This window comes from Magallana gigas, chromosome 3, assembly GCF_963853765.1.
Source record: "Magallana gigas chromosome 3, xbMagGiga1.1, whole genome shotgun sequence".
NCBI lineage: Eukaryota > Metazoa > Mollusca > Bivalvia > Ostreida > Ostreidae > Magallana > Magallana gigas.
Window position 1 is genome coordinate 13,265,901 of NC_088855.1, and position 11,390 is coordinate 13,277,290.

At 32.5% G+C, this 11,390-nt stretch overlaps 1 non-coding gene across 1 annotated transcript; it reads right to left on the reverse strand.

The window, feature by feature from the left end:
* Positions 1 to 7,937: 7,937 nt before the first annotated feature.
* LOC105327192 (uncharacterized) lies at positions 7,938 to 10,666 on the reverse strand. Its single transcript, XR_010711819.1, has 4 exons — positions 10,048 to 10,666; positions 9,658 to 9,792; positions 8,940 to 9,074; positions 7,938 to 8,790 (listed from the first exon to the last, which is right to left on the reverse strand). It is a non-coding gene; the product is annotated as an uncharacterized protein (transcript).
* Positions 10,667 to 11,390: the final 724 nt, after the last annotated feature.

Sequence of the window (11,390 nt, forward strand, 5' to 3'; positions counted from 1 at the left end):
GGCAAGCTCGTTTTTCCAATATCACTCCATGTACTTAATTTAAAACAGCATATTTCTTTTTCCGCCCTTAAGCGTTTAAGTTGCTGAATATCCTATTTTATGAAGGAAAATGAGGGGTAGGGGTCCTTCTTCCTGTAATCAAGTAAATGATGCACTGGTGATTGGCCGGTATCTTTGGTTAACCCCCACCCCACCACTATCCCCGTTCTCAAATACGGTAAATTATAGATTCACCAGTGTGAACAAATCGTCATACTATCAATAAATTAGAAATTCAATTCCAGAATTTGTGATTTATACACATTTTTTCAAACTGCGTTAAGAGTGTCGATACTCAAAAATGTTGATGTACCATCTTAACGCACTTTGAAAAAAAATTTCAAAATGGGTTAACTTGGTCCAAAATTTAACGCACTTTGAAAAAAATTGTCAAAGTGCGTTAATTTGGTCCAAAATTTAACGCACTTTTAAATTTTTTTTCAAAGTGCGTAATTTTTTCAAAGTGCGTTGCCACACATGTGTTGTGTACGTAACTTCAGACAAAGATCAGTTATTTGTAACATGCATGTATTTTTATGACCTATTCTTCAAAACCCATTTCACTATTTTATTAGATAAATAACAGCTTTAAGGTTGTGCAGGACACCTGCATATTGTGATGCATACTTCCTATTGAAATATATAATAAAGTATAAATCTAACATTTTACCCCCAAAATAATAATACCTTACACTGAAGCCCAATGGGATAGAGCAATAAATGTCTGTAAGGGCATTGGAGTCCGAAGTGTATTTTTGTTAATTTTACTATTGATATAAATGAACTTTCATGGGGTGGGGGGTGGGGGTGGGGAAGGGTCTGGACCCCTCACTCCCACCCCTTTTCTAAATCCGTGCACACGATAATGTACATGTAGGAACACAGAAGCAAATCTAAAGCCAGTGTAATGAAGAATAATGACCCCCGTAGAATAATGACCGGGGGTCATTTTTCTACGTAGAATAATGACCCCCCGGTCATTATTCTACCCCGAAAAATGACCCCCCGGTCATTATTCTACGTAGAAAAATGACCCCTTTGCCTGAAGAATAAGTGTCATTTTCATAAAAATGAGCACACTCCACATGAAGAAAAGTGACCCCTGTAGAATAATGACCCCCTTATAGATTAAAGTTTTTCATATGTTTTTATTATTTGTGAAATAGTTTTTACACTATTGTAATTTTTACTGCTGCAGTTTACAGAAAGTAACAGAAATTATAATTCATATTCAAATAAACTTAAAGTGAAAGAAGGGGTATATCTTAGAAAATAAAAATCCTTCCGTTATAACAAGATATTGAGGTATTGCATCGGGGTATGGTTGTTATCTTAACAATTACATTTACATATATCTATGGTGTTCCGATAGGGCCACTTCGACCTAAGTTGCAAAGGCGATAGTGCGAAGGCGAAGGAGCAAAAGTGCGAAGATGCGACGATGAAGCGCGAAGATGTGATGCCTAAAGTGCGAATGTGCGAAGGCGTAGGAGCGATACTACTATCGCTCCTTCCCAACTTGCACTCTGGCCTTGCATCTTCGCACTTTCGCCTTCGTCTTTTTTGATTGCATTCAGCAAGTCTCGGTCGATTACATAGATTTTAATACAGGCACCGTACTCGCCAAGGTTTTTCGATTAATCCATGCTATTATTGGTACGCATGCGATAGGCCATCGCGCTTACTATGAATGTTTATAAATATTTTAATGTGTACATGTAACATATATGTTTACCAGCTCTGGCTATGCCTAATCATTATCTACTCCACACAAAATTTAATGTCCGCCACAATGTGTACATATGCACTTCTAGACTCCTGTCACTTACCAGCCGTGGACCGACACAGTAACATTCTAATTTCATTATGCGACATCCCTTGTTCATGCATGGATCTAGAGGGAGAGAGGGGGTCCGCCCCCCGGAAAATTCAATATTATTAATTTTACGCAGTAAAACGGGAGAGGGAGTCCTGACCCTATCCCCCTTGATAATTTATTTTTATTAATTCTATAAAAAAAAAATCCAAAATATGCCTCGGAACCCTTTAAACGATGGAGAGCTCCGCAATTATAAAACATAGGTAATCACAGATTACAAAGCTCACCGAGACGAGGCATCACTTTTATGAGGCATCACCTTTATGAGACCACCTTTATCATATTATATGAAAACCATCCTTTATGATCTTGGATATTCATGGATTCTGTTTTGATACAATATCGTACATATGTTCATATGTTAATCAATACAATAATATAAAATTAAAATTGCATCCTATCAAACTTACAATATATATTATATATTACCATAGAATACCGTAAAAAATTGTGATATGATATTGTAATGTATGATATGGCATTGTAATGTGTTATACATTATAATTGTATTTGATCAAATAATAGAATATCATAAACCATAATACAATATAGTATTATTTGAAACAATACCATACTACAATAATACATCATAACATTGAAACATATGATATTATATTGTATAATATAGTATGATATAGTATTGTATGATACTGTTTCATATTTGATATATTATATGAAATTGTATTTTATAATACAATATAATTTGATACAACATTGTGTCATATAAATGATACAATATCATGGGATAAAGTAAAATATTATATGATACAATCATATTATACATTTTGTATCATACAATAATATATATTTGAATATCATAAAATACAATTTCATGTGATATGATAATATATCATATAAACCAATATCATATTATACAATATCGTAGGATACGATATTTTATAATATTTCAATATCATATATACAATTTCATGTCATATAATTCTATATTACAGAAACCAATATCATATTATACAATACTGTATGATACAATATCATAGAATATACAATATAATATCATAGGATGCAATGTTATATATTGCAATATCATATGTAATAGTATCATGTGATTAAATAATTAATAAATATACAATATAATTTTATACAATATTGTATCATAATAATCAATACTATGCATAACAATATTATGATACAACATCATATCATAAAATATCAAAAAAATTGATAAAATATTTTATCGTATCATATAACGTTTTACAATATAACATATGGTATTATATTGTATCTTATTTAACAATAGTGTTTCAAATCATACAATACTATATCATAGGAATCATGTTACGTCATTTAACAACAACCACATCTATCTTTCAAGCAGGTTTGAGTGAGGTAGGATATTTCTCTAGCATCCTTGATAATGGAGATCAGGCTCTGCATATAAAGCAACCTCTGCGTTTCATTTATAATAAAGTTAAATCAACTATGCAAGCTATCATCTATAAAACATGTGACCTGTTCCAAAAAACTAAACCTCATCAAGAATCATAAAACTATAGCTCTGATTCAGCATTGAAGCATGTCAGGTGCATCAGTATCATAAGACGCACCATCCATACAAGTTTAATGAATTTAGGACCAGTAGTAACTAAGATATAATCATTAGAGGGCACCTGCAACAAAAACTTTAACCTGCTCTAAAAATCTTAACCTCCTCCAGCATCTGAAAGTTAGGAACCAGATTCAGTAGGTCCAGATGCATCATCCATGTAATTTTGGTGAAGAGAGGACAAGTAATTAATAGCTTAGATATAGGAGCTGCAACTAAAACTTTAACCAGCTCCGGACGCCGACACCGGGGGTATAGCATATGCTCCCATTGACTTCGTCTCGGTGAGCTAAAAAGGCGAAAGCGTGAAGATTCGAAGGCGAGAGTGCGAAATTGCAAAGGCGAAGAAGCGATAGTAGTATCACTTCTTCACCTTCGCAACTTGGCACTTTCGTCTTCGCATCTTCGCGCTTCGTCGTCGCATCTTCTATATTCTTCATATTGTTCATGAATTATACTTGCATTGAGGATTTCCACAATACAAACTGCTGGGTATACTAGTTCAGAGATTCAGCAGGAAGGAAGTGCCAATTCTTGCTCGTCGTCAGTTACCTTTTACTAAGCAGAATTAATGATGAAACCAAAATTATGAAAAGTTTACTCCACTATTAGGCATTATAACCAAGCTGAAGTTAGTAGGCACTGACAGCAGCCATTACGCCAGTAGAGGTTAATGGTCAATAAGGAAAATCGTAAAAGTATTGAGAGTACTCGTACAGAAAATATATTTTACTTTATCCTCGGCATACTTTAGTAAGTTTAGTTAATATCAAGATGATTAATGCTTCAATAGTTTGTATGAGCATTGGTAACTTTGGATACAATAAAGATCGTGTGATCAAAATCAAGCGGGATATAAACCCCTAACATGGGCCCTAACCGCTTTAAGAAACAATATTTTCTTATGATAATCGATCAGTGTTTATTATCTATTAAGATTTACTATGGTCAGGCTCTCTTCACAAATTTGCTCTAAAAGAATAAAGTCTATTCATGATCACAAAACAACATTACAACAAATGTTTAGAATATTGATGTTCATGTATTAGGTAGAAGAAAACAAAACTAACGCAGAATGATTTTTTTTAAAAATCACTTTCCCCAAGAAATGTAAATAAGAAGTATATATTCATATTCCTACGTTACCTGCCCCCTTAGTCTTTTTCCATAAAGATATATACATGTATCATTCTTCGATTGACAATTCATTCACCAATGAATATTGCTTACAGTGTATATCATTACAACAATTATTCTTTCATGATTATTGTTAATTATCACACAATATCCACATTGTGTATGAATTTTTCTTTATTTGCGTCATTTCCCGCCGTATGTCGACGAGAGAAGTAACGTAACTGTTAACAATCAATTTGTGGCAATGTCAGAGTGTTTTGCGCGTACTTGCTACGGACATATACAGCGATTTATTCACAAGTTCGGTGTTTATAACTTCAAAATCAGTTAAACAGAGTGAAAAATTAGGTAATTTCAAAGTCATATCTTGGATACGGGGTAACCAATTTCTATTTATGTTTACGGGGAGGGGGTCATTTTTTTATGGGGTCATTTTTCTTCATGTTTAACATGAAGAAAAATAACCCCTGGGTCTTTTTTCTTCAGAAAAATCCAATTATTCTTCAGCTAGGAGGGTCATTATTCTACGTAGAAAAATGACCCCCGGTCATTATTCTACGGAGGTCATTATTCTTCATTACACCGGCAATCGCCGCAGAGAGGAGGCATAATTTAATTTTGTTTGTAATAATTATTTAGACCATTATACTTATTATGACATGAAATGTTAACTAAAGATTATTGATTAACTAAAATTCACATGCAAACAGTTCAACCCAAAATTGCACATAAAGTGCTGCTCATGTGTATTATCATATGGGAAGGGATCTCATCCTTCAGTTATGCAAATTATAATTTTTTTAATGTATTACCGGAATTTGCATGTGGCCTTCGTTTTTAATTAAACTGGTACTAAACAGTGTTATTTAGGGGCAAACACTTGGTGCAGGTATTACTGTCTAATGACAGCATCTAGTTGTTTAATGCAAAAATGAACTAAATGTTATTAACATCACCAACAGTTGGTTTTCCAGCGGTTACATCACGTATACTCTTTTTGCTATTCAGCCAATTTTAACTTAATTTTTAATAATGGCAATGTTTACTAGTACGTACGAGCTAGCACTGTTTGTGTGTATGTGTACGTTTTTTTTACTATATTGAGTGTAACTGTTCAACGCCTTGGTATGGAATTCGTCAAATTAATTCAACTCATTCCTTATTTTTACAGATTGTGTAACACACACTGTAAATAAAAGAGGTGAAATTATTTTAAAAATCTCACATAGATCTTAAACTTCAGTGTTTATCCAACTGTACGGAACAGTTGGAAAACAATTTCAATTATCATTTGGAATAACTGTAGACGAAAAAAGATACAATCATTACATATTTATTAATAAATTAAATGTGAAAAATTTCCAGGTTTTATTTGTTATATAAGATCAAAATTATTTGAATACAAACTCTTTGAAAGGCAATGTGCTGATATGTTGCTAAATATCTTTACTTTTATGTAATACACGTAGACTCCCCGGTTGAATGCAACAGCGAGGAAATCAAACTAGAGGTGCCAGACACCAATGAAAAGACAACCAGTAAGTTGTATTTGATTTGCTAAAACTGAGTTACTGCTACTTTTATCTAATAACGTAATACTATACAATTTGGAGTATTTTATTGTAATGAAACCCTGCCTTGGTATACTAGGGGCCTTACTGTTATCTCATTGTAATGAAGTCCGGTCTTGGTGTACTGGGGGCCTGAGGGATATTTTATTGTAATGAAACACTGTCTTGATGTACTGGAGGCCTTAGGGATATTTTATTGTAATTAAAATCCAATCTTAATGTACTGGGCCCCTTGGGATATCTTATTGTAATGAAACCCTGTCTTGGTGTACTGGGGGCTTTAGGGATATTCGTGATATCACATCTGGGGTACTTTTAAAATGTTCTGTATTTCAAATGTACTTATGTTCTACTTATGAAAGAGTTCAAATAGTTTGATGATTGTACCTCTTTTAATCATAACTATTTTTTTAAATAAAATTTTAAGAAACCGTTGATATCCAAATCTTGCGCAAATATTTAATTCATTCATGTTTTGTTTTCTGTAACAACCAGAAAAACCGCCACGACCTATGCCTCCGCCTAGTTGTAATGTAAAACCAACAAACCCTGTCGGTAAGACTTCTCAGCCCTCTACTTACAAACTTGCTACTTATGAAAGAGTTCAAATAGTTTGATGATTGTACCTCTTTTAATCATAACTATTTTTTTTAATAAGTTTAATTTTAATTAAAATTTTAAGAAACTGTTGATATCCAAATATTGTACAAATATTTAATTCATTCATGTTTTGTTTTCTGTAACAAACAGAAAAAACGCCACGACCTATGCCTCCGCCTAGTTGTAATGTAAACTAACAAACCCTGTCGGTAAGACTTCTCAGCCCTTTACTTACAAACCTGCTCGAGCAATATATACCGGAAAGAAAAAAATCTGAGTAAGTACTTTTAAGTTTGTTTTTCAATTTTGGGACGAATCACCTTTTCAGACAATATATGCATCGATAAAAGTAATTGTTAGACTGAGTATTTTCAAGGTAAAAAAACCTCTTGATAGAACTTAGACGGCAAGTAGTATCAGTGTTGGCCTTAGGGCGGGGGGGGGGGGGGGAGTACTGCTCCCTCTTACATTTTCTCATAGCAAACATATCTCTCACATTACACATTGATAAATGAAAATTTTTAGGGGTCCATCACAAAGGTAGCGAAATAAATATTGGAAAAGAAGATTTTCTTAAGATTTCGGATAAGTCTGAAACTCTTCTTCCAAAACTTAACTGATCCTTCGTGCTTGCTGAATCATGTTTAATGTTTTAAGACACACCAACTGCAGTAACGATCAGTTACCAGTGGCTAAGTTCCGTTCTCTATCGAAAGTAACTTTGTCTTGCATAGATGGGTAAGCGGTTAGTGCGCCGGACGCGTGTACTACACTTCAATGAAAAGAAGATCAAAATCAACTATCGTTACAAGATACTGTATGTATGGTTGTTTTCGTCTTTTGTTCACTTTGAATCGGTTTCGTCTGCTCATAAATTCGCCTAAACAAAGTTGTGCTCAAAGAGAGATAATTTGAGACATTTTATCTTTCCTTGATTTAAAACCTTCTGGCTGCTGACAACAAGGGCGAATAAAAAAACGGGGGCGAACATTTCTCTGATGCACACATTTTGGTGCGGAAATTTCAGTCGACATCCGATCAACTGCGCACTGTAAGTACATATAGCTAAAGCTGGGGATTGCTGACGCAATGCGCACGCCTAAAAGGAAATAAATCATCATAAATGCACTTATCCAATCTAGAGAGTGTCCCGTCATGACATTTTGTTTTCAAGGACAGACTTCAAATTTTTATATCTAAAAGTCGGTTTAGAACCGTCGAAATTCACTTGTCGTGAAAAAAATCTAGCACATTCGATTTTTATTGTAATAACGGCTTGATGCGGAAAATCAGATTGAAGTGGCTTTTTAAAATCATCACCACGAAAATCCTCTTTGAGGTTTGTAGCACAAGGAAAATTAAAATTGTTTTAATCTGTTTAAAATATTTTATCGAGACAACATGCACAAATGTGTATATAATTATGCATTTAAATTAAATACATTTACATTTGGTTATGATATAACAGAATTTGTCATGTTGCATACTTAAAACACAGTAAATTGACACTTTATTATGAAAGGAAAGTTCAAATTCTAGTATTATTAAATCTTCAAAATGTTTCAACATTAGATTAAAACCAAATCTGTGTCACACAACGATTTCAGTAGATAAATAAAACCGTTATAGTGAGACAATTGCACAACAAAACTATATCAAGATTTGAAAACGTGGACATTATTATATCATTGATGAGTTACTAAAACGTGTGTTTTCGTAGTCGGGATCAGAAACTTCATCAAGTTCAAGACTTGCATAACTAGCTCTCGCAACGTCGTCGATTGATGGACTTGAATATAATTCAAAACGCTGGTCAATCTTTTCCTCGAAATGTGGACTTGGCTTTTTATTGCATTTCTTTAGTTTGAGCCATACACACATCGCCATAATCAGTAATAAACTGCAACTTCCTGTGATTATGGCCTCTCGATGCTTATTAAAAAACGTCCACTCAAAATTGAAAACATCTTCACGTTTCGTTGTCAGCATTTCTGTGATTTCTAAATATGATATTGATGAAATGTCAATTTATGATATTGACATAAAGACACAACTGATTATAACAAAACAATATTTTGACAACAAATGTACAGCAATTGCTTTAAATAATCAAACTTTTTTGTAATTTGTTTCCTATTAGATACAATACCTGTAACATTTTCGCATCCATTTATGTTGTTGCATATAAAAGGCATACAGTTACATGTTTGCTGGCACTTTCCTCCGTAGCTTGGATACTTACAAGGTAAAATACAGTCCTGGCCATAGTATCCATCATCGCATTCTAAATCGTTTGAAAGTATTATAAACACAACAGTACGGTTGAAAAAAGAGTGAATTTAAAAGGTGACAATCAAAGTTGAAAAAACAATTCATAAAGTACTTATAATTAACAAAACTACCTCAATCATGAATAATTGTTTGACAGCTAGAATTGTTTTGGCTGGTTGACCAGTTACAATAAACCAGCAAAATTGAATTGACATATATATCCACACACTTATTCACACGCTTATTCAAAAATGCATGAACATACACTTTAAAATTAGCTGCACGATTCGATAATTCAGCTAATTACGCTTTTGCATTCCCTTTTTTCGAAAAGATATATTGTCAATTTGTTGGTTTACCAACTTTGGCCCCTTTAGAAACAACATAATAGATAATTCAACGAAACAAAGCCGGGTTAACAGCAGACTTGCAATCTTTATGTTTCGCCTTTTTAAATTGATCTTGATAGAAGCGAGTGAAGGTGGGATATAAGTGCAAATTGTCTAATGCTGTGCAATACAATTTTTAGTAAATTGTTGTCCTAAGTATTTATATGCTCTCCCTTTAAATAGTAAAAATTATGTTCTTAAATTTGCCTTTGATACTAGTGCATCCGGTAATGTGATCACATAAATCCCGAGAACAGTTACATCCACTCTGACACTTCTCACCAAAGCTAGGAAATCTGCAGGGCTGTGTACAGTTGTAACCAAAAAATCCAATCGGACATCCTACAAATAAAAAAAGGCAAATTGAATGCCATTAAATGTTAAATTTTATGGTTTTTTAAATGAAAAATCGTCCTATTTTTATTGATCATTGGTCATTTTACAAACAATATGAATGTTGAGCTTTATATTTTGGAATCTTAAATCGTTTAATTGTGTGTAATCATAGTATTTATAAATCTTTTAACGGTCATTTAGGCTGATGGTTGATTTAATAAAAGAACTTGAATTTTATCGTAAATTGTATATGCAACTTACCTTGCACAACATACACCAAAATTCCAATTCCTATACCGTTTATTGAATGTATTAGATAAATATTAACCTTCATTGGGTTGTCTATTTGGTTAGTTCTACACCAGGTGATTTGTTCCAATATTACACCAAGTTTTATTAAAGTACCATTCATTAATACGAGTTGTACTTGGAACTAAAGGAATATGATTAATAACTTCCCTTTGTACTGCTTTCCTATGTGATGATTTTCATGATGGTAAATTATTTTGTCTTAAATAAATAAGTGCTTTTTCCAAACAAACGGATTCATTGATAATAATGATTTGTGAAACAATAAATTGGTTTATAATTTATGACGTTAAATCAATAGTGGTATTTAATTTGTGCTTCATTGCACAAGAGTGTTACAAATTCATTTGGTTGTGTCCAATAAAATGTTTTATCCAACAGTATACACATGTACCTGGTTATTTTCCCGATGATTTAATTATTTTTTGCAATCAATTGCTTATAACACATCAAAATGTTAAAAGAAAGTATGTCCTTTATTGTAGCTATTGACACGTATTTTAATCGTTAAAAGATGTTAGCTAAATGAAGAAAATGATAATATAACAACACGTACTTTTCCTTTTTTTTCTTAAAAAAAACTGTTAATCACTTTGAATATATACTACTGATTAATTCAGTCCATCGTTCTTAATATTACACTATAAAATTCATTTAATGTTAGCGAGTTAATCATTGAATTTTGATAAATAGCTAATTATACTATGAAATATTATTTGAAGATCATGACTTGCTACAAAAGATATTTTTGGCTGACGTTATACCATTTTAATGGTTTCTTCACATACTATACATATTATTCATTAAATGTGATAATTCGAAACAAAAAAATTAAAATCATTAAAGATCACGAAGCATAAATGTACAGTCAGTATGATCAATTCATGCAAAAAAAAAATAATAATTCAGATATCAATTGTTTAGATATTAAACGCAAACCTTAATGTTTGTGTGTATACATGTTTTTATATAATGTAGTTATCTTATTTTTAGTTCACAACACAAATAGTGATATTCAGGTGTTTGCATTTCTTTTAAAATGAGACCACTGTGTTTGTTGTTTGCCAATTACGAATCATTAAATGGAAAAAATAAAATAAGTAGTTAGAATACGTTGGAATTTTTCCGTTTTCAGGAATTTTACTTATTTTCGCTTCTGGGCGAAATACATGTATAAATAAAATCCAAACTTGCCAATGTTTTTGTACACCCTCTCGTTTTATTAAAATCATTGTAATATGATGTTTAAACTTGTATAAAACCGGCGTGCTATTTAGAATTGTACGGAAGGGTGT